This window comes from Ceratotherium simum, chromosome 31 (assembly GCF_057802395.1).
Source record: "Ceratotherium simum simum isolate JZ-2026a chromosome 31, ASM5780239v1, whole genome shotgun sequence".
Taxonomy (NCBI): Eukaryota; Metazoa; Chordata; class Mammalia; order Perissodactyla; family Rhinocerotidae; genus Ceratotherium; species Ceratotherium simum.
In genome coordinates, this window is record NC_141930.1 from 7615552 (window position 1) to 7642467 (window position 26916).

Sequence of the window (26916 nt, forward strand, 5' to 3'; positions counted from 1 at the left end):
AAAAATATCTTGCCTTTGCCCTCCATCCTCTTAGACACTATTAAGACTGTTAAGCTGGCAGTTTCTCTTACGGCAATAAGCAATAAAGTCATTCTGCTTTAGTTAGAAGAATTGTGAGTAAAGTTCTACTGTACAAACAGGCTATTTTAGTGGTATTTTGGAGGAACCAGGATTTGACAGGATCCAAGATCATTTACGACAACCACTAAGTCCTAGCAGCGGAAGTATAGGCTGATTTTACTTTTCACACATTTCTATTAGTCGGTTTTCTTAACTCTTCATGTGTACCCAGTTGGAAGCAAATGTTAATTTCCTGGGTCACTTTCTCACAAATGTTAAGTGTAGACATGTGACGCTAAAAGGCTATATTGTCAATTATTTGCCATTTTAAAGATTTAGAAAACTCTGTAGAGGCTTGTAAATGATCTGATGATATTCCCAAAGATTTCTCCCTGGAGAGTACAATATCCCTGGCCTATTTTGGACTTGGTATATACTATCATTTGAAGTTAAAAAAAAAAAAAATTCTGTGAAAGCTCTTGAAGTGTGAAGAGATGCATGTGGGCTCGTCCTGCCCCTTGGCAAGGGCAGTTGGGTGGGCTCTGCCCTTGGAACATTGTGCCTTTTATTTTATGGATAATGTCTCTATCTTCAGAATAGGGGTGCTCTGGACTGGCTGAGTTGCCACAGATAATAATTACATATTTTCAGAGCTTCTGCTCATTGAATCTTGGATAGTCTAGACAGTATCTAAGGAAATAACGCTCCTTAAACACTGTCAACCCACGGCTGTGCCTGATTTAGCTTTTAACTTTGTATTGGTTCCCAAATCAGAATCTGAGATAAAAATTAAAATTGAATCTAGATCAATGGCTCCCCGGGGGGTAGAGGCAAGAGATGCTGTTAAGTATTGTACATTGTACAATGCACAGGACAGTCCCCCTTAACAAATAATTATCTGGTCCAAAATGTAGAAAATAGGCAGGTTATAAAATCCTGGCTTAGACAGGTTTGTGGCAGTTGGAAAACAGTGCACACGCCTCCAAGTGCTCAAGTGACTATATCTTTGCTCCTACAACTCCTCTGCTTGGCGGCTCATCCTACCTGATCTGCACCTCCTCGTCCATCAATGTCCACCTCGAATGCATCTCCTCAAACAAACCTTCCCTCCTTTGTATCCCTGTTGCACTGTGGTATATCCATTATGACATTACCTTGCTTTGCCTTGTGTTAGTGTCTTTTTGGAACTTGTCTCATTTCCCCTGCATGATAGGGAGTCACACAAGGGCCTCCAAGCTTGACATTCCCCAATATTCTCTCCACTTTTTTTTTTTTGGCTGAATCGAGTTGAAATGGATTAAATTTAGTAGCTTGCTCAGTTTATATCTAGTAATGGAATGAGTCATAGCAGACAACGATGTTTACTTTTAGTCTTCTGGTCTGTCGTTTTCAATCTCCCTGGAGTGGTTCAGTGAACTCAGGGGAACTGGATGCTCCCTGTCCATTTTCCTTTTGTTCTATTGCCAAGTCCCTTGTAAGAAGTGACCCCCATGTGGAATTCTTTGGAAAACAAGTCACAAACTCTAATGAGTAGATGGTCAATCAGGAATAAAAACTGAAACAGAGAATACTCCAAGCTTTATAATATTGAGATGAGTGTTTTAAGATGGTGTGGTAGGCAGAATACTGCTCCCACCCACAGTGACATCCACATCTAATTCCCGCAAGCTGTAAATATGTTACATTACATGGCAAAGATGAACGATGGAATTAAGGTTGCTAGTCAGTGATCTTGTGGTGGGGAGATAAGCCTGGATTATCCAGGTGGGCCCAATGTAATCACAAGGGTACTTAAACATGGAAGAGGGAGGCAGAGATGTTAGTGTCTGAGTGATGTGAGAAAGACTAGACCAGCCATTGCTGGCTTTAAAGATGGCAGAAGGGACCATGTGTCAAGCAAAGCGGGCAATATGTAAAAGCTGGAAAGGGAAACATACACTTCCCTAGAGCCTCCAAATGGAATGCAGCCTGTCAAAATTTTGATTTTAGCCCATTGAGACCCATTTCAGAATTCTGATCTCCAAAACCATAGACAATAAATGTATGTTGTTTTTTTTTTAATTTTATTTATTTATTTTTTCCTCCAAAGCCCCAGTAGATAGTTGTATGTCATAGTTGCACATCCTTCTAGTTGCTGTATGTGGGACGTGGCCTCAGCATGGCCGGAGAAGCGGTGCGTAGGTGCGCGCCAGGGATCCAAACCCGGGCCGCCAGCAGCGGAGCGCGCGCACTTAACCGCTAAGCCACGGGGCCAGCCCAAATGTCTGTTGTTTTAAGCCACTAAAATTGTGGTAATTTGTTACAGCAGCCATAGGAAACCAATACAGATGGAAACTTAAATTGGCTGTCTGGACAAATCAGGTGACACTTTTATGTAGCAATTTATAAAAATTCCTTCTCACTGTGTAATTTTCTAAAGTTTCTCCCTGACCAGAGTCTTCTCACAAATAGTTCCTAACACAAGGGGAAAGAAAACTGGAGGAGCTTTAACTGAGACAATTAAGACAAGCATAAATCTTACCAAGACTTTAATGGCTGAAGCAAGAAAGATGGGGGCAAAACAGCCTTATTTTCCAGGTTTTGTTTCTTGAGACTCCCGGATACCTCCTATTATTTGGGAAAGGAGTGGGAATAAAAAATTTCTAGAGCTAAGAAACTTTAAAATACTGTGCTTCCCCAGCAGGCAAACTACTTGACTCGAATAAGACCCTAAGAGTGGAGTGGGGGGCGGTTGTACGGACAGGAGCAAGATTAAGTGGTGGGTGGCTGGCAAACTTTAAGGGGAGCAAAAATATTACTGAATATGAAGTCATAACTGAAAGTGTAAATGGACATAGAAAATAGCATTTGCCAGAATTTCTCTCACAGAAGACGTAGCTTAAAAACTGCTCTAAGCAACTTGGGGTAGGGACCTCCTGCCTTCTGAGGAAAACAGATCTCATTGAATTCAGGGTAGCTGTGGTCTGATGGGGTACGCAAGCTTTGAGCCACAGCTGGACTACTTGAAACGGTAAATGTGAGACTCAGAATACCTTCCAGGGATTGCCTTTTCTACCCTTCCTTACCCCGTGTTTCCTCAAAACAAACAGCGAACAGATACTTACAGGGTATCCTTTGAAAGGGTGCTAACCTGTTATCCTGTCTTTGTTTGGCCCTTGGGTTGTGATGTGTGTGTGATGAGATTCATCTCCAGTGACGTTCAAGGTCATTTTTCTAAACTGTGTTACAGTTTTGAAGTAATCTCTGACTTTTAGGAGCCTGAGAATATTAACATGTCTCCTTAGTTTTATTGTAACCAGGGTCTCAGAAGTGACAAGTTGTTTGGATGACATGTCCGAATAGAGTTGTATTTTAAATAGCCAGAACTCTTAAATGGTTCTGAATCTCTTAGTATTACAGTGTTTACATATTATAGTACAACATCTTACAGAAAATATAACATACTAGCTTTCCAAAAAGAACAAAACCCACACTAATTTTGGTCAGGGCTTTATTATAAAATGTATGTATTTTGTATAAGTCTGGTGTCGAGAAGTTGGAACTAGAATATAATATTTTAGGTTTAAGATCCTAGATCCACATCTTTCAACATAGTCAAAACAAAATGAGAAGACTCTGTGAGTTAGTAAAATGTATGTTCCTCAGATTTTTGGTGCTTGAATGGAATTAAGAAAGGTAATATACATGAGATTTCATCACCAAAGAATCATTTTAACCCCTTTAAAGGAAAATAATATAAAAGCAAAGCTAAACTTTAATTTTTTAACAGAAAAGATGTGCATGTCAGTTATATAAAACAAATCAACAGGGTTTGAATACAGGCATTTAAAAATAGGTAAGATTAACTGATCTAAATTTGAGCCCTCCTCCTGGTTTCTCTAAAAATCAGTTGTGTCAGGTAGGTGAAGAAAACCAGTAGGGAATAAAAATGTTCAAAGAATCCATTTCCTCCCCACCAATGGCAGTTCCAAGGGGTGACTTGGGGGGGAGAGGGGACATGGACTTTGGTTCTTTATAACTTCCCCTTCCCCAAAGTCGTTTAACAAAACCAAACAAGGCTTCAAGTCAAAACTGTGCTTGTTTGGCCAACACAGCTTCAAAACTAGTTTTCCAGTCCATTTTGCTAACTCCTTTGCTGTCCCTTAAACCTTCCTTTACAGAAATTCTGGAGTCTTCACTGCTTCTCACTCAAGGACCCAGTAAGTGGGGTTTCATAGGCAGGGCACCATGTTCTTGTGATACCTCGTTAACACCTTGTTATAAAGAGTCACCTCTTTGATCTTGATATTTTTTCCAGAAAAGTGAATTATTTATTTCTTCTTATAGCCACATATGTTGCCCAGAAGCCACCCATTTATCTGACATGTTTTATTAAGAGTACCAGATGTTTCTGCGGCAAGTTTTAGGTATCACACCCTCTGACAACAGAGTCTAGAAGAAAAACAGACCTTCAAGTAAATGTATACAGAGACTTCATACGCCTTTGTGAATTAAATTTATTTTCTGAGATATTAGCATACAGAGGCTGAGAACTGCCCAAGTCTACCTCCTAACATGTAAATAACATCAATTTATTCGCATACCTCCCCTCCCACCCACCCCTCACCCCCTCCCAGCTCTCCACTCCCCTATGACTCCCCCAACCCAGGAGCTAATGTAAGCTATTAAAACTTGGAGTTTTACAGTCTATATATCTGTTAAGTCAGGCTTTTGGACAATAGTTTACTTTGATTCTCCTGATGTCTACACAGGCCAAGGTAATTAGTCATTAGCATTTATGTGCTGCTAATTACCGCTAGTGAGGAGTGTCTGGGAGAGGCCAACACGGAGTATTACAGCGATGTGTTTTGTGGTTGGAGAGGCGGTTTGATTCCATTTCCTATTATATATCCTCAGTGCAGACTAGTCTAAGTGGCGTGGGAGATTTGAAGTGGCATTTAACTTTCAGTAGAGGATAGTCTTCCTCCCACTTGGACATTTTCATGCTGAAACAGCCCACTTGTCAAAACTCTTAGCGATTGTGGTGACAGCTGTTACATGATACACAGCTAGGTAGAAAGCTGGCACCTGACATCTTTGAGCTGCTCGGGCACACACGTTAATGTGCCGTAAAATTCAGACTCTTCCCCACAGAAGCTGGATCAACACTCCTTGCTGAGCCTTTGCTGTATCAATTTGGAACAGATGGGTTGCTGTTTTTCTGATGTATTATGACAAGCAGCAGCAACTACTAATCACAGCACCAAGAAATGCTGGTGTTGAATGCTGTTCTTTTTCTTCGTCACCCATTAAGTTGCTGTTCTGCTCCTGAACAGAGTTAAAAAAAACAAAGGAAGAGTAAAAAGATGAGTTGATAGTACTTGGGGAGAATGAGAGAGCCTTTGGGACTCGGGTTTTTTTCTCCTTTTCTCATGCTTTCAGATCTGGGTCTGCACACTGCCATCTGTACTAAATTCTGCAAATTTTCCTTGGCCCCAAACTCGGAAACCAGGCATCTGGGCAGGGTCCTAAGGAGGCAGGCAGAGGAAGAAGGGCTGGTGCCAAATAGGATCTGAAGCTTACGTGCTACAATCAACTTTAATACCCTTCACTCAGCAGGAGCTATGGTTGGTCCCATTTTTCCCTCCACATGCTGCCATCCAAAGGCTCTGCAGATTCATTTAACCTGATTTTGTTTATACAAACATCAGGGAGCAGTGGCTGGCACGGTGGCATAGTGGTTAAGTTAGCGGGGTCTGCTTCAGCCGCCCAGGGTTTGATGTTTTGGATCCTGGGGGCGGACCTACACACCACTCATCAAGCCATGCTGTGGCGGCGTCCCACACATAAAGTAGAGGAAGATGGACACAGATATTAGCACAGGGCCAATCTTCCTAAGCAAAAAGAGGAGGATTGGACACGGATGTTAGCTCAGGGCTAACCTTCCTCTCTCTCTCTTTCTCTCTCTCACACACACACACACACACACACACACACCCACACACACCCCACATCAGGGAGTAGTGGGACTGAGACCTCCTGTGTGAATCTCCCCAAAGTCCAGCACCACGTGGCTTTCCTGGGTCATGCATGCCTTCTAGGCGTCCCTAGCACCTCAAATCAAGCATATCAAATCACCACAGAGTTTCATCATCTGATTGGGTAGCAAAGGATGGTTTGAGGAACCAGGGTGCCAGAATAACGGATCAAAGTGAGTTTAGAATATCCCCGTGAACTTCCAAAAGCAACACTGCCTTTCCTTCTCACAGAGTCCACTTTCATAGCGTGGGGCTGCCTTCGCTCCCGGCCTCACTGCCCCGGTTCACGGCGCTGGCCGGGTGTGTTTGCTTTTGAAAGAGAGTGTAAAATTACGTCGTTGCTTTAGTGACAGTTATGCTGCTTGCGAGCTGGCTGATCTACACGGAACTCATGGAGTGTGAAACGGGCCTCTGTGGGTCAACAGGGGCGAAGGAAAACCACAGAGTGATTCATTGCCCTGAAGGCTCTATTCACAGATGATGGAGAGGAAGGAGCATGGTCCAGTTCCAGCATGGGTGGCCTCCTGTCTCCTGACGAGGTAGGTAGTGGGAAACAAAGACAGCTGAACCAGGAGCTCCATGACACTTGTATTCCTTATTAATATCTAGGATGCAAAAATTCTACCTGGGATTTAGAAATTGTATCCTGGCAAAAGATGCAAAATATAAGTACAGTGGTTAACGGTGTGGAATTTGGAGTTAAACATTCACACTCCAGCTGGCTCTGTCACTTGCTTGCTGTGTGACCTTGGAAAAATTACTTAAATTGGGTTTCCTTATCTATTAAATGATGATAGTAATAGTATCCATTTTACAGGGTTATTGTGAGGATCAAATGAAATATTGTATGTAAAATGCTCAGAGCAGTGTCTAACACAGAATAAATGAGGCACAAATATAAATATTACTATTATTTAGATTGATAGAGCAGGGTATGGGGAAGAGATGGTGAAGCCAGAAAGGAGCAGGATTTATATGTGACCGTGGTTCCCATTAAAGATTTTCCCCTAAAGTGAATATATTATCTTCAGGATTCAGTAAATTCAACCCATCCCAAAAGGGGATTTAGGGGGGCCGGCCCGTGGTGTAGCGGTTAAGTGCACATGCTCTGCTGCTGGCGGCCCGGGTTCGGATCCCGGGCACGCACTGACGCACCGCTTGTCAGGCCATGCTGTGGCGGCGCCCCATATAAAGTGGAGGAAGATGAGCACGGATGTTAGCCCAGGGCCAGTCTTCCTCAGCAAAAAAAGAGGAGGATAGGAGTGGATGTTAGCTCAGGGCTGATCTTCCTCACACACACACAAAAAAAAACAAAAGGGGATTTAGAATTCCTTTGCATTTCCAATGGCAGGATGAAGTTTGACATTTACTATCTATTCAAGTTTGCAGGGACTTTTATCTATTCCTATGAATGTTACCTAGAAGCAGGCTAAATTGTCTCCAGAAAACCCCTTAGGATGACCTTCTGGGAGAGGTACATAGCAAGGATTACTGACAGAGAAGTTGGTTCTCTTTCCCACTCAGTTATCTTTTTTTTTTTTTTTCCAATAAATGATGTAACTAGTAAAGCAGCCGGGTATAAATATTAAGTAATATCGGTAAAGCCATATGTTTAAATATAGAAGAACCCCATTCTCAATTTCTTAAATGTAATAAAATCCAGTTTAATTTAACCTTGGTTTCATCTCCAGGCTTAAAGAGAAGACTTCTTTCTGCTCGTTATAAATCTTTACCTTTTGATATTAAAAGGTCAGCAATTTTATTCTCATAAATATCCAGTAAGTAGTACAGAAAATAGTCATCCAACAGCTTCCTTATGTGAGGGAAAGGAAATATTTGATAATCAGATAACATTTTATTTTAGAGTCAAAGATTCAAATCTTATCCTGAGTACAAACCTTCTCAATTTCACAAAGAAAGAAAAACCTACCAAAAAAAATACATAAACTTCAGAGGCAACTTAGTTGAAAACCCATTGCCTTTATTTACCGTTCTTGTAAGACAATCGGCCGCCTGTTCACACATTAAGCTAAAGACGAACAGTAGCCTTAGAGTGCTCTCTCTGTTCTTAGAGTACCTGGTGACACTTCTGTCTTTCTTGGCACCTCCTCTGCTCTTACAGCTCCCCAACTCCTCTTTCTGTTTCAAAAGAGGACAGGGGCTGGCCTGGTGGCACAGGGGTTAAGTTCACACGCTGCACTTCAGCAGCCTGGGGTCACAGGTTCAGATCCCAGGCGTGGACCTACTCACTGCTCATCAAGCCATGCTGTGGCGGCGTCCCATACACAAAATAGAGGAAGATGGACATAGATGTTAGCTCATGGCCAATCTCCCTCAAAAGAAAAACAAAGAGGAGAGATCAAAAAACAAACATAAAAAAACAACTCAAGTAGTGTCTCTCAATATGATGGGAGCAGGTCATATGTTATTTTCTTATGAAATATCTTTCTACCTTACTGCAGGGAGCCCTCTACTTTTATATACAGTGCTTTTCTGTGCATTTCTGTAAATGTTTGAAGATTAGATGTGTGAAAATGGAAAATCAGATTTACGTGTTGTGATAGGCTGACTAGTGGCCCCCAAAGACGTCCACATCCTAATCCCCAGAACCTGCAAATATGTTACCTTACATGGCATAAGGGATCTTGCAGCTATAATTAAATTAAGGCTCTTGAGCTGGGGAGATTAGTCTGGATTATCCAGGTGGGCCCAATGTGATCACAAGGGTCCTTATGAGAAGGAGGCGGGATATCAGAGAGGAGACCAGATGCTATGCTGCTGGCTTTAAAGACGGTAGAGGGGGCTTCCAGAAGCTGGAAAAGGCAAAGAAACAGATCCTGCTCTAGAGCCTCCAGAAGGAACGCAGCCCAGCAGACCCGTTTTAGACTTTTGACCTACAGAACTGAAAGCTAATATAATTGTCATGTTTAAGCCATTACATGTGTTATAATTTGTGGCAGTAGCAATAGGAAATTGATACACATGTTATGTGGGGGCTTTGGATCCTAGAGGAATAAAATATATTATAAAATTCCCTAATTCTAGTTCTTACTGTTTCTGCTGCTTTCAGGAGCTGAAAGGATCTGAACAGGTAGGAATCTTCACAGGTACCCAGATCCCAGGATGGGAGGTGGCAGAATGCATGTAAGGAAAGGGACCCAGTCAGGCTGTCCCTTGTCACCTCAGGGCTTCTGGAAGTTACGCTAGGTACTGCCAAATCCATTTCCAGTTCTCTCCTCTCTCTCTGCCCACTTGTGCTCATTGCCTCTCCCCCTGCCATCTTTAGATCACGGGCAATGCTCATCACTAACCTGCCTCATGCAGACGCCAGGGGCGTGAGGGTAAAAGGAGTCTGCCTTCCTCTGCCACCCCAGCCAAGGGGTGCTCTGGTCCACTGTCCCCCAAATGCATACAGCTGCCAGTTGAGATACACCTGGCTAATTGTCCAGAAGATCTGCCTTTGCTCCATGCCGGCCTTTGAGAACTATAAGGAGGGAGGGTAAGGCAGGACTAGGGTTTCTGCCCTGCATGTTTCCCTATGTGAGTCAGCCAGCTGGAGGGCTGCAGCTCACCGGAAGCTGGGAGATGGGGATGGCGAGCAGAATGGTGGTGGAGGTGGAAGACAGCGGCAGGACCAGAGCCCAACCCATCAAAGGTTTTTAAACAAAGATACATATCTGTTGCCACACTCACCCCGAATTTCTGCTCAAAGAGGAATAAAAAGAGACCTAAAGAACCAGTTCAGAAAGTCTAGGGAGCAAAGACATAATTCACTTGATGTGGTTTGGAGTTGCCCCGATCTGCTTCATATCTGACAAACTTAATAACAATATGGCCTTCATCACTGTAAATATAGAGATAAATTCGATAATATTTTGTAAAGATGGGGTGCTGGGGTAGACAGGCCAAGCGTTCTCTACCGTGAACCAGTTCAAACTAGAATCAAACCCTTTTTCCCTTAAATTTAATGATCTAAAAAGTCAGTCTCCTAATGAAACTAGTATTCTAGTGACCTAAAATCTTTGTTTGGGTTATTGAGTTGCTGACTTTGGTACTAGTTAACCCCTTTTATACTACGCAGAGTGGTTTCATTACATATTTTAGACTCAGATTTTATTTTAAGGAGCTCAGATTTTTTTTTTCCAATTGGACAAGGAGAGGATTCCAAATATTGAGAAAAAATTTAGTTTTATGAAAGGCAGAAGAAGATAATGGAAAGAGCCTTGATTTTATCATCAGAAGACCTCAGTTCTTCTCTCAGCTCTGCAATTTCTTAGACACTGGCCAGACCATTTAACCTTCCTAAGGCGCTGTTCCATCCATAAGCCGAAACAATCATAGTACCTACCTCTTGGGGTTATTCTAAGGAGTAAGTGAGATACTCTACGTGAAATGTTTACATAATGCCTGGTGCATAGAATGTACTCAATAAACATTAGTAATTCTTGCTATCTTATTTTTATCATTCTTATCTTTTTTGACTCTCTCATTGAGTTGTTTGGAAGCCAAATGAGGTCACTGCCTCCAAACATTTATTGAATTCTTGGTCTGTGCCAAGCATTACAATAGATGCAGAATACCCACGTGAGTGCCTTCAAGGACCTCATGTGGGAAAGGCACTAATTTGATAAAACAAAGTTCTACAGCTCTAAATACAGGTGTAAATATAAAATACAGTTCTATAGCTCTACAGCAACAAGGAATTAGTATCAACCTACCATCAGTTCATCAAGCACAACTTGATTAACTAGAGTAGGCATGAGGTGCCTCATGAGGAAAATCCTATGAAAAATTGGAAACCTATAATATTGCTACATCATCTATGTGAATGTGGTCTTTAAGAGTTATTATGGGTCCCTCAGTTTTTCTTGAAAATCACTGAATATTCATCTCTATTCTTTTATGAGGTAATTAAATTTTTTTAAAAATTAAACACAAAACCATGTGACCAAGTGTTAGGTACCACAGGAGAATCAGCAGAAATATAAGACATGACAAGTTTATGGACCAGTTTATAACCTAGTTAGCAAGATAATATTTAAGCATATAAAATAACTAGACCACTCAAGAAAGTGTATGATGGATGTGGTCTGTGTAGGAAGTCAGAGAGGGAGGTATCAATGGGTAGAGATGTTGCTCACCCATGGTACTTGATTCTAAAATGACGGCGAAATGTGTCAAGTGAGAACCACCATCGATGACGATGGCTGAAGATGAGACACTGAGAGAACCGTTTGCTATGACCTTTCTAGAAACCACCAAGCAAGTAAACTTGAAAAGCCTTACTTGACCTTGCTTTCCACCCAAGCATTCTTCCCAATTCTTTTTCTCACTGACAAACTTTTCTTATAAACATAACTCATGCCCATTATAGAAAATTCAGAAAAGTATAAAATCAAATAAAAATCATTTATAATTCAATATTACAGAGATAAGCACTAGTAATAGCTTGCCTTTTCTCTAGGAATTTCTAAAAAGGTTAAGATTTCCCATATGTAACTGAGATGTCAACTGAACTTATCTGGAACTTTGAGATACAGAAGAGGTTGGCTCAAGACCCCTCCCATATCTTGCTGGAGTTGCAATTCATTCTTTAAGACTGCTTCAGATTCCCAGGGGTTTATAGTCTCATAGTCATTTCTGGCTCCCAGTTCTGATTCTTCTGAATTTAACCATGGAGTCACCTTCTCAAGCTGTTCTTTTTTCTCTCTTCCCCACCAGTCTAACGGTGGAACTCTACCCCTTTGGTTTGATTTTTTCCCTTGAAACTGCCACACAAGACATTTCTAGGTTTAGCAGATTTTACAGACTATCTGGGGAAATGGAAGGGGGTTATATTGAATATATGAGACTTAAAATTGAATGTTAATACCCGTTTCCTAAAATCTTTTGATTACCCCACCAAGAATTTCTTACTGACTACCTCCCTCTGCAGGATCCAGCCTTCTATCTTTAACGTTATTTAGAATCTCTTTGTCAAGTGACCCCAAGAATGCATTGGAATTTTGATTGGCATTGTACTAAACATTTAAATTAATTTGAGGATAATTGATACATATACAATATTGACCTCTTGTATCTTTCTACTTATTGAGTCCTTTTTAGCCACTCTGAATTCCTATTGTAAACTGGATTTTTTAAAAATTACTAATTGATGGCTATGTGTATTTATTTTGTAATTAATCACATTATGAACTATTGAATTAGCCTTAATAGGTTTTTTAAATTTAGTTTTAATTTTTTTTTTAATTTACATCTTTGAGGCCCTGTGGGTAGAAGGTAATATAATTTACAAATAGTGAATGTGTTTTGTTAACTTATTTTCGGTTGTTATACCTCTTTCTCTTACACTTGTGTATTGGGTTAGAAGTTTCAAATCAATGTGAAATAATAGCAGTGACGGTGAGCAGCACCCTTGTCTTGCATCCTAATTTTCAAAAGGCTATTGTATGCTAGCTGTCTCCAAGTCCGCATCCCACTTTTACACCTAGACTCCCTTCAATCGGAGGTCTGCCTCCACCCTCCAACTGGAAATATACATCTTAAATTGTGCTATGTGTGTCCAGTGACCTCTTTAATGGCTCTAATAACCTCTGGTCTCTGCAGTATTTGACACTGTCAACAACTCTTCCTTTCTTCAAATTCTCTCCTCCCTGGGCTTCCATGACACCACAGCATCAAGATTTTATTCTTTTCTCTCTTTATTCAGACACTCATCTGTTTCCTTTTCTCTCCCCTTCTTTCCTTCCTTCTCTCTTTCCACAGACATTTGTTTCTGGCTTCCTCCTCCTCTCTAAGCCCTTTACATTAAGGGACAGTTCTTTCTCATGGATGTAAATCTCCAGCTCTTGAACTCTCTCCTGAATTTGAACCCTGCCTGTAACTCTGACTATTCTCTGAACACCTCTATTTAGACATTCCACAGGAAATGCTAATTTGTGTGTCCAAAATTAAACTCCTCAAGTTAGCTCCATCTTCTAATTTCACACACACACACAAAAATGTTTTATCTTAGAATCACTTGTTGCTTATTTTACCTACATTTGTACTCATTCCTAACTCCAAGCCTTGGTGCATGCTGCTTTCTTTACCTGCAATACCTCAATCACTTGTATTTATTTACCCAAACTTTACTCATCCCGCCCATACGGATCACTTTTCTGTGTTTGCCAGCACTGGCCTGTTCCACTTGTGGTGGCCGGGGACACCCCTAGGAAGAGATGGGGCCTGAGTTCAACGCCCGGTCTGTTTGATTGCAGAGGCAGTGCTCCCAAATACTAGTCTTGTCATTGATGTATTTTAATACCTAACTGAAACAATCTCTTGATAAATATAAATAAATTTCCAATAACACACTAGCCCTTGACCAAACGTTTAATACAGTGGAGGAAATGTATATGGCCTATGGCTTGTGCTTGATATTGTTGTAATTGCTTTGCAGGATGGTGATTCCGCTGAAGCACCAGACTCTCTGATCCTTGTGAGCCTTCCATAGATTCATGATGTTTTACAAGGTAGCCAGGGGAGGTAGAGTAACTATTACTATATACAGCCTGGCTCTTTGCTCATGGACCTCCCTCCATGGATCAGCCTTCCCTGGCCCCTCTTTGCATGGCTCCTACTCATCCTCTAAGTGTCAGCCAATATTTCACTTCTTTTAGAAAACATTTGGCGCCTCTCTTAATGCTCCCCCAGACCACAGTTGATTGGTCTAGAGTTTCTCAACCTCAGTACTATTGACATTTTGTACTGGATAGTTCTTTGTTGTGGGGGGGCTGTCCTATATATTGTAGGATGTTTAGCAGCATCCTTGGCCTCTATCCACTAGACACCAACAGCACCCTCTCCACCCCCATCAGTCATGACAATAGAAAATATCTCCAGATATTGCCAAATATCCCTCAAAGGGCAAAACCACCTACAGTGGAGAATCACTAGTCTAGAGATGAGCATGTGACCCAAGCTGGGTTGATCTGAGTTCTTCCTTGGGGTTTTTTAGATTATAATTGAAAAAGAGGATCCAGTCCTCTCTGAGTCAGAGCTTGGGTTGATGTGAGGCTTAGAATTGATGGAGGCCATGCTTCCTGACTTGTGGAGAGAGCTGGTCTGCGGTAAGGGAGAATAAAGCCTACATGTGGAAAAAGAAGGGCCAAGACTCCTGGGGATACTCAAGTGCCTGAGGTCTTGCCATAGCCCTGTCATTCTCAGGGTTTCCTTATTCCAACCTCCTTTCCTTAAGCCAATAAATATTAACACATTTGCCTAATCTATTCTTGAATTGGGTTATGGGTCTTGTAACTGTTAAGAGTACTGACAGTTATAACACTCCTCTTTATGCTCCCTCAACAGTATGTGCTATATTTACTTATCTGTTTAGACTATAATCTCCTTGGGGGTGGAAAATTCTCACTGTTACGTCCCCAGCACCTAATATGCTACTTGGCACATGGTAGATAAGCAATAAATATTTGTGGAATAAATTTAATTAATAGATGGATGGATGAATGAAGCAAGATACGTTACTCTCCACCCCCCTTACAACCCTCACTGCTTGCCATCTTTATGCCTCCAGAAGACTCTTTGGATAGGAGCCAAGTGTGGGTCCCTTGCAGAATTCTTTTTTCTGAACACTGTTTAGAAACCACAGCGTTCAGAAAAGTCACAAGGACTAGCTACCACAGCCTCAAGGGCAATGCATGACTAGATAAATTCCTCTGGCAGTAATGAAATAAGATGGAGCCAAATCCACCAGAGAAGAATCTGTGATGCAAGAGGCAGCACATGACAGGAGACAGTCCTCTGGCAGTGCGGCCTGACATCTATCCCAGCCAGCCAGGGAAGAATCCCGATCATTATCAGAATCTAGTGTAACTGTAAAATCTGACCTAATTAAGAGGTGTGTCAGCAAGAGAGTGAGAGAGCTCTTTCATGCTTCCCTCAGAGCAATAAACAATGGATGACAATTACACTCCAACGCCAGGGTTAAAATAGGAACTGCCTCAGAAAGTTGTTTTAAATTAATTAATACTCTCTTTGCACTGAGGACCACCCCTGGAAAATAGCAAATGCCTAATAAATGACAACTATTGGTATCAGCAATTCGATTATGATGCCCAAAGTAGAGGGTTTTCTCATTTAAGAAATCTTTTTTCTTCACAGGTAAAACCCTCTCCACATAAAGACATGAAGTCTTGGGGGAAAAATGAATTTTTTTCTCCTAAACCCTCAATTAATTTACACTTAATTTTTCAAAAGTTTTTTTTAAAATCCTCATATTCCAATTATTGCAATCTAATGAGTGAAAGGAGTTATTCAAACATATTACCATAAATAAATATTAAATAAGTTAATAGCCAGAAGTAAAGGATTTCTGAAAAATAAATTATTCCTTTATCAAACATTTATTCTATACCTACTATGTGTCAGGCACGATGCCTATTCACTGCCCTCATGGAGCACACAGATTAGCAGCTGGAAAGACACTGAAAACTAATGCAAATATAATTATGATAACACTGAGGAGTACAAACTGTTAAGTAAGGGTCTGCAGTGTTCACAAAGTCTCTTTTGAGGATGGGATATTTACGCTAGGACCTAAAGAATAAAGTAACTATGTTACAGTTGGGGTAGGGGGAGGAAAATTGTGGAGGATGACAGAGGAGGGGTAACAGAAGGAGGCCTGCAAATTAAGCTAACGTATTCCAGGCAAAGTCCCAAGGTAAGAAAAAGTGTGGCTTCTCATTGCAAAGATCTAAGAAGCTAGTTTCTGGAATGGAAAGAGTGAGGGACAAAATGACACATGACGAACCTCTACAACTAGGCAGAAGGAAGATCACACAGAGCCTTGTAGGTCTTAAGGATTGGGGCCCTTATCCTAAAGGCAATAGAAACCATTAAAGAGTGTAAGGAGAGAAGTGACCCTGTCACATGTGCTTTAGTGGGAGGGTATGAGATTGTCACAGAATCCAGTTGAAAGATGATGGCACCTTGGACTTGGTGTGGTGACAGTGACAATTTAGGGAGGTAAATGGATTGAAGAAGTGTGTAGGAGATAGAATGGAAAAACACTTGGTGATTAATTAATGAGAAGAGGGGTCATGGTAAGAAAGAGGTAAGTAAAGGATAAATCAACAATGTCTCGGGCTGGCCCCATGGCTGAGCGGTTAAGTGCGTGCACTCCGCTGCTGGCGGCCCGGGTTCGGATCCTGGGCGCGCACCGACGCACTGCTTCTCCAGCCATGCTGAGGCGGCGTCCCACATACAGCAACTAGAAGGAAGTGCAGCTATGACATACAACTGTCTACTGGGGCTTTGGGGGGAAAATAAATAAATAAATAAAGTTATAAAACAATGTCTCCTAGGTTTCTGGCTTAAGCAACTGAGCGGATGGCGGTGGCCTTTACTAAGACAGAGAACACTTGTGAAGATAAAAATTTGGGAGTAGGAAGACAATGAGTTCCATTTTAGTAAGTAGTGAGCTTTACATGCCTATTATGAAACAACCTGTGAACATACCCTGTTGACTGCTAGATAGACAGATACAAAGTTCTGGGAAAGATCTTTGCTGGAGAAATGAATTTGAGAATTGCCAGCATGAAGATAGCACTGGGAGCCTCAAGAGTGAGTGAGATCGCCTAAGGAGAGTTTATAGAGTGACAAAAGCAGAGGAAGGATGGAGCCCTTAGAACTCCAAGATGGAATACACAGTGGAGGAGAAAGAGCCATCACAGAAAACTGAGAAGGAACAGCCAAAATAGACAGGTCACCAGGAGGACATATCATCACAAAAACAGGGAAGGAGAAGGTGTCATGAAGGTGTGATCAGTTACATCAAAAGGCCTCTTTTTCCTAGACCAGTCATTTTTACAGCAAGCTATGCTTTATTCCTAAAGTCAGAGTGGGTGCCACGACTACAAAAAACCTACTCACATGGAAAAAAAAGTCATGTAAGAGAAAATGGGAGCATGTGGACAATTTGTGTAGTGGCACTACATAATTTTATATGTTTTTTTCTTTTATTATGCTACTTGTGTAATAGTATATAAAAATTCCCATGAGTTATACTTTGGGGGGGAAAATAATGTTCTTAGAAGAAAAGGAAATGTGGAGGCTAAATTGGGAGGTGAGGAATGCAGAGAAGGACAAAAAAGGACATCAGGAATAGGGTTCTTTGGACATGTTTGACTGTAAAGGATAGAGAGTCAAAGCAGTGCTACATGGGAGCCTGTGGTCAGGGGAAGGTGAGAAAGTGTTTAATGCTGATGCGGAAAACCCGCATAGAGGGCAAGATTAGAGTCACAGGGAGAGCAGAAGATGCGGAGAGCATACAGTTCCAATAAGGAGGAGGATGCTTCAGACCCAGAAAGGAAGTCCAGGGAGTAGGGGAAGCAGTGTTGCCACGGAGGTTTGGGGACAGGAAGTTGACAGTGGTCCAGTTGGATCATTCTAGTTTCTCTATGAGGTTGAAGGTGAGGTCATCAGCAAGAGTAAGAGGGGATAGAGCCAGCTCTGATGGCCTAGTGGTTAAAGTTCAGGGCTCTCACCACTTCAGTGGCCCGGGTTCGTTTTCTGGTTGCAGAACCACACCACACATCTGTCAGTTGCCATGTTGTGGCAGGGTGGCTCACATAGAAGAACTAAAAGGACTTACAACTAGGATATACAGCCATGCACTGGGGCTTTGGAGAGGGAAAAAAAAAGAGAGGGAAAAAAAAAAAAGAAGAAAAGGGGATAGCAGGTAGTCAAGGGAGTGAAGAGAGTGAAGAAGGGTTGGAATATGTTTCTAAGAGCTCTTTATTAAAGTAAGCATGGTTTGAGTCTGAGGAGCTTGTAGTCTTGACTATTCCTACAATTTGCAATTAAATAATGAGCATTCGGGAGCATTGACATGGTTTCCATTATACTCCAGAGATCAATTAAAAAGTTATATTAGTCTTAGAAAATTAATGATTGCAATGGAATATATAAAACATTAATTCCTAAGATAGCTTTTTTCTGTGTGTGTGAGGAGGACTAGCCCTGAGCTAACATCCAACGCCAATCCTCCCCTTTTTTCTTGAGGAAGATTGGCCCTGGGCTAACAACCATGCCCATCTTCCTCTACTTTATATGGGACACTGCCACAGCATGGCTTAACAAGCAGTGCGTCGGTGCGCATCCAGGATCCGAACCTGTGAACGCCAGGCCACCGCAGTGGAGCACGTGCACTTAACCGCTTGCGCCACCGGGCCGGCCCTAAGATAGCTTTTGATTCATTACAGATGATTAAATTTTAACACTTGAAGTTATATTTTTAAAACTTCACACAAACTTGCCACAATTTATGTTGGGCCTGCACTAAGAATGTTCTTTTCATCCAACTGAATTTAAGTGGATTTTGCCCCTTTCTTTTTGCAGTATTTTATTAACTTTTGTGCCATTTTCTAACCCATTTAATAGTGCATTGTGATATATCCATTCTTTAAAATATAGATGTTTTCTACACCCTCCCACCCCTCTGAATAAACTGCCCACTACTAAAACCATACCACTTTCTTCTCCTACCGCACTAATTTTCCCTTTATTTAACAACAACTAATAATGTACATTGAGTCAAATTTTTCAAAGTGCTATCACATACATTACCCTATTTATCACCATAATACTGTGAGTTATATATTATAGTCATTGTTCTATAGATAAAGAAACTGAGATAACTTGCTCAAAATTACATGACTAGCAAAGAGCAAAGCTAGGATTTGAACCCAAGTCTTCTGATTCTTCAACTTGATGCATTTCACTATACCAGTGTTTCCTAAGTGGTATACAAACAAACCTCTTTTTTATTTAAAGAGTTCTGGGGCCCGCCCTGTGGCTTGGGGGTTAAGTGCGCGTGCTCCGCTGCTGGCGGCCCGGGTTCAGATCCCGGGCGCGCACCGAGGCACCGCTTCTCTGGCCATGCTGAGGCCGCGTCCCACATACAGAAACTAGAAGGATGTGCAGCTATGATATACAACTATCTACTGGGGCTTTGAGGGGAAAAAAAAAAAATAAAAAATTATTTAAAGAGTTCTGTAATAACTTTGTATGCTGACAGATGGTAACTAGACTTAATGTAGTGTGATCATTTTATAGTATATATAAATACAGAATCACTATGATGTACACCTGAAACTAATGGGATGTTGTATATCAATTATTCTTCAAGGAAAAAAACAGAGTTTTGTTTTTTAATATAACCGTACATAAATTATTTAAAAGTTGATCAATTTAAATAACAACAATAAGTAAATAATAATAGAGATGGTATGCAGCTTTGGCAAAATTCATGAAGATAGGTGTGCATGAATGAAATTTTTATAATCTTCATAATCACTGAAAGGTGGGCAAAAACCAGGGGTAATTCTCCCATTTGGAGAGGAAGGATAAGTCAATGAGGGGCTGTGACAATAGCTAGGGTAAAATAGACATGTGCCTTCCTTCAGCAATACCTGATATTTAAATCCAACTCCCTCTCACCTAAGAAAAGTCAACTAAAGGGGAAATGATATGACAAAATGACCTTTCATTGTGAAGCTCTTTAAATAATAATTGTAAGTAAGTAACATTTATGCGCCTGGCGTTCTGCTCTGGGCTCTTGGAGGCATTATCTTATGTAATCCTTCTACCACTCTGTAAGGTAAGCGTGTTTATCAATCTAATTTTTCAGATGAGGAAGACCAGTGAGAGTCAGACCTGTTATGAAATTAATAAACTGAGTGCACATAGTTTCGTGGAGCAAGTTCCAGTTAATGACAGCATATAATGAACACTCTGTAAAGGTTCTGTTTCCCCTTTTTCCCTCTAGAATGAGCATCAGAAGCCCCAGATTCTCACCCTGGTTCTGTCTATCACCAGCTAAGTCACAATCCTGGGACAAATCTCTAGAATTCTAGGCCTTGGTTTTCCACATCCATAAAATAGAAAGGTTGAATTTTGTCGTGCCCAATGTCCTCTTTATTTCTAGACTCTTACCCTGCAAATTGCTAATAATATTTATATGTATCATGTGAGGAATGCACTGATTGCATAAGTTAGATGTCTTCTTGAGAACCTAATGCTAAAATCAAGAGTTGTTCCCAGTTATTCTGATAGAGCGCCAGCATTGTAATTCCTATCACTTGTCCTGACAGAGAGAAACTGGGTTAACTGACCTATTTCAAGCAGTGGGATTGGAGCAATTATTAATGCATAGCGCTCAAAGTGATAACCCAGAAAATCAACAAACATTTCTGGAGCAACTATTCCAGCAGGACATTCTGGGAGATACAAAGAGGTAGTCTTGTCCTTAATGAGATCTCAGACAATTGAGGAAACAAGACCAAACCCAGGAAAACTTAAATTGCTGATCAAAGTGTAGAGCTGGAAAGGCCCTTTGACCTCATCTAGTCACAGATTCACAGAATACGAGAGCTGAAAAGGACCTTAGAGATGGGTCCACCTCCCTCGCCTCCCTGGACCACCCCTAATTCGTGGATGAGAAGACCAAGGGCCAGAAGGGTGAGATCGTTTGCCTGCAGCCTGACAGCCAAGTTAACGAAAGAGCAGGGATTAGAACTCTGTTCAAGAGCCACAGTAGGTCAGTTTAATTGGACTGGAGAATTCAGGTTAAAGAATAGTTGCTGATTGGGATGTGGTGTGGGGGCCTTTCTGCATCATACCTGAGCAATGAGGAGCCACAAGAAGTCTTCATGGTAGGGAAGGATTCACCGGGCAGTCAAGAAGTTATTGCATGGAACACAGTCATTAACACAAGAGGCCGTCTCTGTGTACTGATGGGGAGCAATCACCATATACTGTGAAAAAAAGCAGAGTGTACAGCCGTGTGTGTGTGTGTGTGTGTGTGTGTGTGTGTAAATGCATACAATTTCTCTGGACAGATTAATAAAAACCTGGTTACTGTGTTTGCCTGCAGGAGGGGAACTGGATGGCAAAGTACAGGTGTAGGAGTTGGAAGTATTTTTCATTGTATGTTCTTTTGAACATTTTGATGGGGACTTTTTGCATATATTACTTACATAAAGTCATCATTTTTTAAGAAGATATTTTTGTCTAGTTTGGAAAGATCTTTTTTTAAATTAAATACATGTTTTTGTGTGATAGATAGTACCTTTTGGTAAAGTAGTCATCTGACTACAGGGCAATAAGAGCAAGGTTAATTATACAGTTACTGCCTCATTCATATCCAAAAAACGTTAGAGAGGGTGTGATATCCTGACATTAAACATTGATTTATTCCCCTCTGTGCTTGTTCTCCAAGTAATGACGGCAGTCGTTGAAAGAGTGCCAGATACTATCACACACAACTTGGATGGGAATCTCAATGTAGCCATGTCCTCCCACAGCTGGCTGAGGCCTCACTGTGCGCTATAAATAGCAGGGACAAATAAAATCAATCATGCTTTCAAAATGCAATTCATGAGATATCTGCAGAAAAGTGAACTTGACAACACACTGGAATCTTTCTATAACGGAACCGGACGAGAGGAGTAATACCCACTCTGATCAGGCTCTGCCTCTCCTAGTTGTCTAGTTTCTGGACATGATTAGACCCATCGCACATCCAAGTCCACTTAACAAGCTCTGTTATAACAGGATTAAACACAATCTACAAACACGAAGTTCTGTGCCCCGGAGAAAGACATTACTGGCTGAATTTTTGGTTATGTAGGAACCATCTACTTCATCTAAGATAATGTTTCAGAGCTTTTGTGAAGGCATCCTCAGCCTCATAATGGCATATTAGTTAGGTTTAGATTTTCTAGAAAGTGAAAAAGCATCTACCCAGCGGATTGTATGTAATTCACTCTTTATACCGTTTTGGGGGTAGCAGAAGTAGCAGCAGTGCCTACTCTTCTAGAAAGTCTGCCCAGTGACTTGCCACTTTGGGCATTTTCCTGGCCTGCTTTGTAAACCTAAGTCAAACTCTGATGCCAACAGGTACGACTTATCATAAAGAGCCAAAATGCAAGCTTCAAATTGTCTCCATCTCTGGTCAAGGTTGCTTTCAACCATCGTCGTGGTTCAGAACCACCTAAGGAGCTTTGGGGGAAATTCAGGTACCTGGATCTTCCCTGTCTCCAAGTCTTCTGGCTGTGAGGAGCCCTGAAGAGGTCAGGTTAGCAGAAAGAATGAAATAGTGATGTGAGGAAAAGGAGGAGACTGGAGAGTCAAGCAGGGGCCAGCTCGTTCATGGCTTCTAGACCACGGTGTGGATTTAGATCTTCAATCTAAGAGCGAAAGGGAAGCCACTGGAGTCTGTTAAGCGCTGGAAGGACTGCTCAGGTATATGTTTGCTTTTTTAATCCATCTGGCCGTAGTGTAAGGACTTGATTGGAAGGGGACAAAAGTGGATGGATATAGCCCAGTTGGAAAGACTTCGTAGTAATCAAGCCAGTTTGGCCTAGGAAAGAGACAGTAGAGTTAAAGAGGAGTGGACAGATTGGAGAGGCATTTAGGACGTGAAACCAGTAGAGAGCTGTTGGTGATTTGTTGGATATAGGAGAGAGGGAAAGGGAGATGTCGAGAATAATTCCCAGATTCCTAGGACTCTAGGATTCTGATGAAGGCAGGAATTTGTCCATCTGACTAGTCCTTTCTGGCCTGGGTGGTTCCCTTGTGCTGGCTGAACTTGCCCCGGGGTCTGGACAAACGAAGGCCATTCCTGGCAGTGTTTCATGAATCAATGGTTCACCAGCCTGCTGTGTCCTAAAGGGCTGGGTGCCTACATAACCATAACCCTGACCCCAAAGAACAATGCAGTCACTGAATCTTTTGTGTCTCTTAACTAGAAAATACAGTTCACAAGTGTTAGACATTTTATTTAATATTTAGAGACCCAATAACCATGATAATTGGGGAAGTTTGTACTGTGTAGAAATAAAAATGAAAAAGTCAAATATTTACTTGAAAAATTTTGCTAAGGCTTAAAAAAATAAAAGCTATTTAGAGGTGTATCTTAATTTAGTTACTTTACCTGTAGGTGTGTGTGTGTGTGTAAGTGTGTGTGTCAGGTAGTTTTGAGAATCTGATTGATCTTTCAAGTTTTCCTTCTTAATTACTCCCTTAGATGCAACATAATATCACCATAATGTATATGGTTAAGAAAACGATTCCATTTTTACAGAATCAGTTTTATTTTTCATGTGCAAATCAATACTCAACAATTAGTTGAGTCTAGACAAATTGGTACTGGACCTCCATTCTCTTGATCCCATGGCTGATAAAAAAAGTTCTGAGAGTTTGGGCAGCTCAGTGATCTTAGGGAGGGGTCCAAATTCCAGAGACTTCCCTCTGAGCTGCTTCTTACTCCCACCGGTGTTGGATAAAGGCACATATGCCCTTAAGCTAAGCCAAGACTTCTGAAAAGAACCTTCGTTTTGCAGAGGGGACTATTTGAAAGAACTTGACAGTAGGCACTAGGAGTCCTCCATCTTACCTCTCTTTGTTGAAATGGCTTTACCAGTAGACTGCTGCTAATGAGGTAGTTTATCTGGTTTTATTGCCCTTAATTTTATTGCCTGCCCAATATAATCTTGGCCCACGCTTCCCCTGCTTAGAGGCATGGTAAAAGCTTTATGTCTGGGAAAGCCCCACCCAAGAAGAGATTTTACTTTCTTGGGTGTGGGCTCTAAGCCAGGCCCCTAGGCTGAGGCGCTGGCCCGTCTAACAGCCTAATTTAGAAGCTCTAAACCATTCTATAATCTTATTTTCTAGCCTGGGTGGAGGTAGAAACAATTCAGAGAACCGAGATTAAATGAGTAAGCACAAAGAGGCAAAGACCTAATTTCCCATCCCCCAGGATTATCAGAATCTCTGTTTCAGATTTTACTTGCTTTAGCGTCCCACCACCGAGAAACGTTTGTGGTCAGAGGAGACGTCAATCATCTCCAGTCTTGGCTGGGGGCTGGGCTCTGGCAAAGCCTCTCACAGAAGTGAAGTCAAGCAATTGGGCGAAGAGCAGTGAGGTGGGAGAAGAAACGAGCAGGTGGAAAATGGAGGAAGTGAGGTCTAGATTTCAGCCAGGAAGGGCGGAGCGCTCCCTGTCCTTCATGGGGCGCTGGGCCCAGTCTCTATCTGGCCATTTCGCTTCTCTGAGGGCATCTCAACCTCCCTCTCTCCTGCAGTGCTAGGGAGCAGGTTTGTCCACAGGGACCCCGAGTCCTTTCTCACCGCCCACATCCACAGATCGGGCAGCTGTTGCTACTACTTTTAAGAACCTGGTGTTCCTGCATCCACCGCCTTTTAAACCCTTAGAGAACATTCTTCCTGATACCTCTTATTTAAATACATGTAATAAAACACTTTTGGGTGCCAGTGCCTATGTCGATTTGATTTTACACTTGCTGTTCTTTCTCAACAACTTGTGGGAAATTTGTTTTCTCTTCCTTCTATGCTACCCCACCCACACCCCCGCTCTCTGCTGCTGGTGTGACCACAGCCGGCCACAGGCCAAGAGAACGTGGGTGGGCAGGTGCCAGTCTCTGACTGCTAGAAGCTATGGGGGCTGAGCCCGGGGAGTGTGGGAGTGTGGAGAGGAAAGGCGGGTGTAACCCACAGACTTTCTCTAAAAGCTTACAAGAGCTTCTTCAAAAAATTTGTGCTGTGAATATTAAGAAATACTCAGAGTAAGAACAGTATATGCTGCTCTTGGAAAGCTCTCTAGTGCATACGATTAAGTGAAAATGCTTAGTGATAACCAACTAGTAGTATCCGATTCCATTTGCTGTTTGTTTTCTAAGGATGGGCGTATATATGCTTTCATATGCATGAGATTTTTCTGGAAGAGAAACAGAGAATTGTTTACAGTGATTACCACTGAAGAATGGGTTGTGGGGATTTCTACTTTTTATTGTGTATGCTTCTATATTGTTTGAATTTGTTTTCACTCTAGTGCATGTATTGCCTTTATAATAAACAAGTTTAAAGATTTTTTACAAAAAATATTAATTTTCTGTCCCTTGGTGATTGATTGTCCCTTGGTGATGAGAACCATTAATAACATATTAAATAGAAGTTGAGGCTGAATACTACAGAATAATTCTGTCTTACCCAATAGGTTGAACAACTTATAATAATACTATTTTGAACACTTACTACGTGCCATCACAGTTGTCATTTCTTTATATAATTACTTAATCCTTGTCAAAATCAAATGAGGTAGCTACTCAACAATCCTCAGCTTATGAATGAGGAAACAGGCTCAAAGAGGTTTCAAGATATTCTCAAGGTCAAAGTGCTTGGGAGCTGACCATAAGGGCAGCTTAAACATCTGCCTTGTCTGCCACAGAATCCCCAAGTCCTACCAAAGTGCCTGATACATGACAAGAGACACAAATAAACTTGTTGAAAAAATAAATAATATCTAACATAAAGCTTATGCCCTTAACTACTACATTAAATTCCCCTCAAAAGCTCAACTTGGGGCTGGCCCCGTGGCTTAGCGGTTAAGTGTGCGCGCTCCGCTGCTGGCGGCCTGGGTTCGGATCCCGGGCGCGCACGACACACCGCTTCTCCAGCCATGCTGAGGCCGCGTCCCACATACAGCAACTAGAAGAATGTGCAACTATGACATACAACTATCTGCTGGGGCTTTGGGGAAAAAAAAAAAATAGGAGGAGGATTGGCAATGGATGTTAGCTCACAGCCGGTCTTCCTCAGCAAAAAGAGGAGGATTAGCATGGATGTTAGCTCAGGGCTGATCTTCCTCAAAAAAAAAAAAAAAAAAAAAGCTCAACTTGGGGTGGCCAAAAGGCGCTTTGATCTGCACATTCACAGGTGTGGGGACAGGTCCTGGATCAGAGCGGCATGGAAGGAGACCCAAAACCTTACCTCCTAGTGCTGTACTCACCGCCTGCTGGTTCCTGCTCTAGAACCTTCACTCCATACTCCCCCTCACCTACTGGGGCCATAAAAGAAAATTTTGTTTTTCCTGACTGATTTACTACCCTAGCATTTCATTCATTCATTCACCCATCAAATATTGATTGACTACCTACCACCTGCAAGGCATTGAGGACATAGCAGGGGAAAACACAGATAAGGCCACTTTTTACCTCCAGTATTTGTCCTAAAGGAGGAGACAGACAAAAGAGGAATGAAAAACAAATAAATGAGAAAATATCAGGTGGTATTAAATACGTTAAAGAAAAAACAAGATGTCACAAATCCCAATCATTATTATGAAAAAAATGTGATATTTACTTTTCTAAGTTCTTTTCTTCAAAAGTTATTGGATGCAAAAATATGAATTTGGACCTTTACTTCACACTATAACCAAAAAGTTAATATAAAATGGATCAGAGACCTAAATGTAAGTGTGAAAACTATAAAACTTTTAGAGGAAAACATAGGAAAAAAATCTTTGTGAACTTGGTTTAGGCACAGATTTCTTAGACATAACACTAAAGGCAAAATACATGAAAGAAAAAACTGATAAATTGGACTTCATCAAAATTAAAAACTTTTCTGCTTTAAAAGATATCATTAAGAAAATGAAAAGATAAGTGAGAAAATATTTACAAATCATATATCTGACAAAGAGCTTGTGTCCAGAACATACGAAGAACTCCAACAGTTCAACAGTAAGACAAACAATCCAATTTAAAAATGTGCAAAATCTTTGAATGTATGTTTCACTAAAGAAGATATATGAATAGCTAATAAGTTCATAAAGATGCTTAACATCATTAATCATTAGGGAAATGCAAATTAAAACCACATGAAATACCACTTCACATCCACTGGAAACACTATAACTTAAAGGACAGATACCCACACCAAGACACATTATAATTAAATTTTCAAAAGTTGACGACAAGGG

At 41.3% G+C, this 26916-nt stretch overlaps 1 long non-coding RNA gene across 1 annotated transcript in view; it reads right to left on the reverse strand.

The window, feature by feature from the left end:
• Positions 1–4689: 4689 nt before the first annotated feature.
• Positions 4690–26916, reverse strand: part of LOC147913012 (uncharacterized) — a 33157-nt gene continuing 10930 nt past the window's right edge. The window contains exon 3 of the long non-coding RNA XR_015549273.1: positions 4690–5367. This is a non-coding gene — a long non-coding RNA (uncharacterized LOC147913012). The remainder of the gene's footprint in view (positions 5368–26916) is intronic.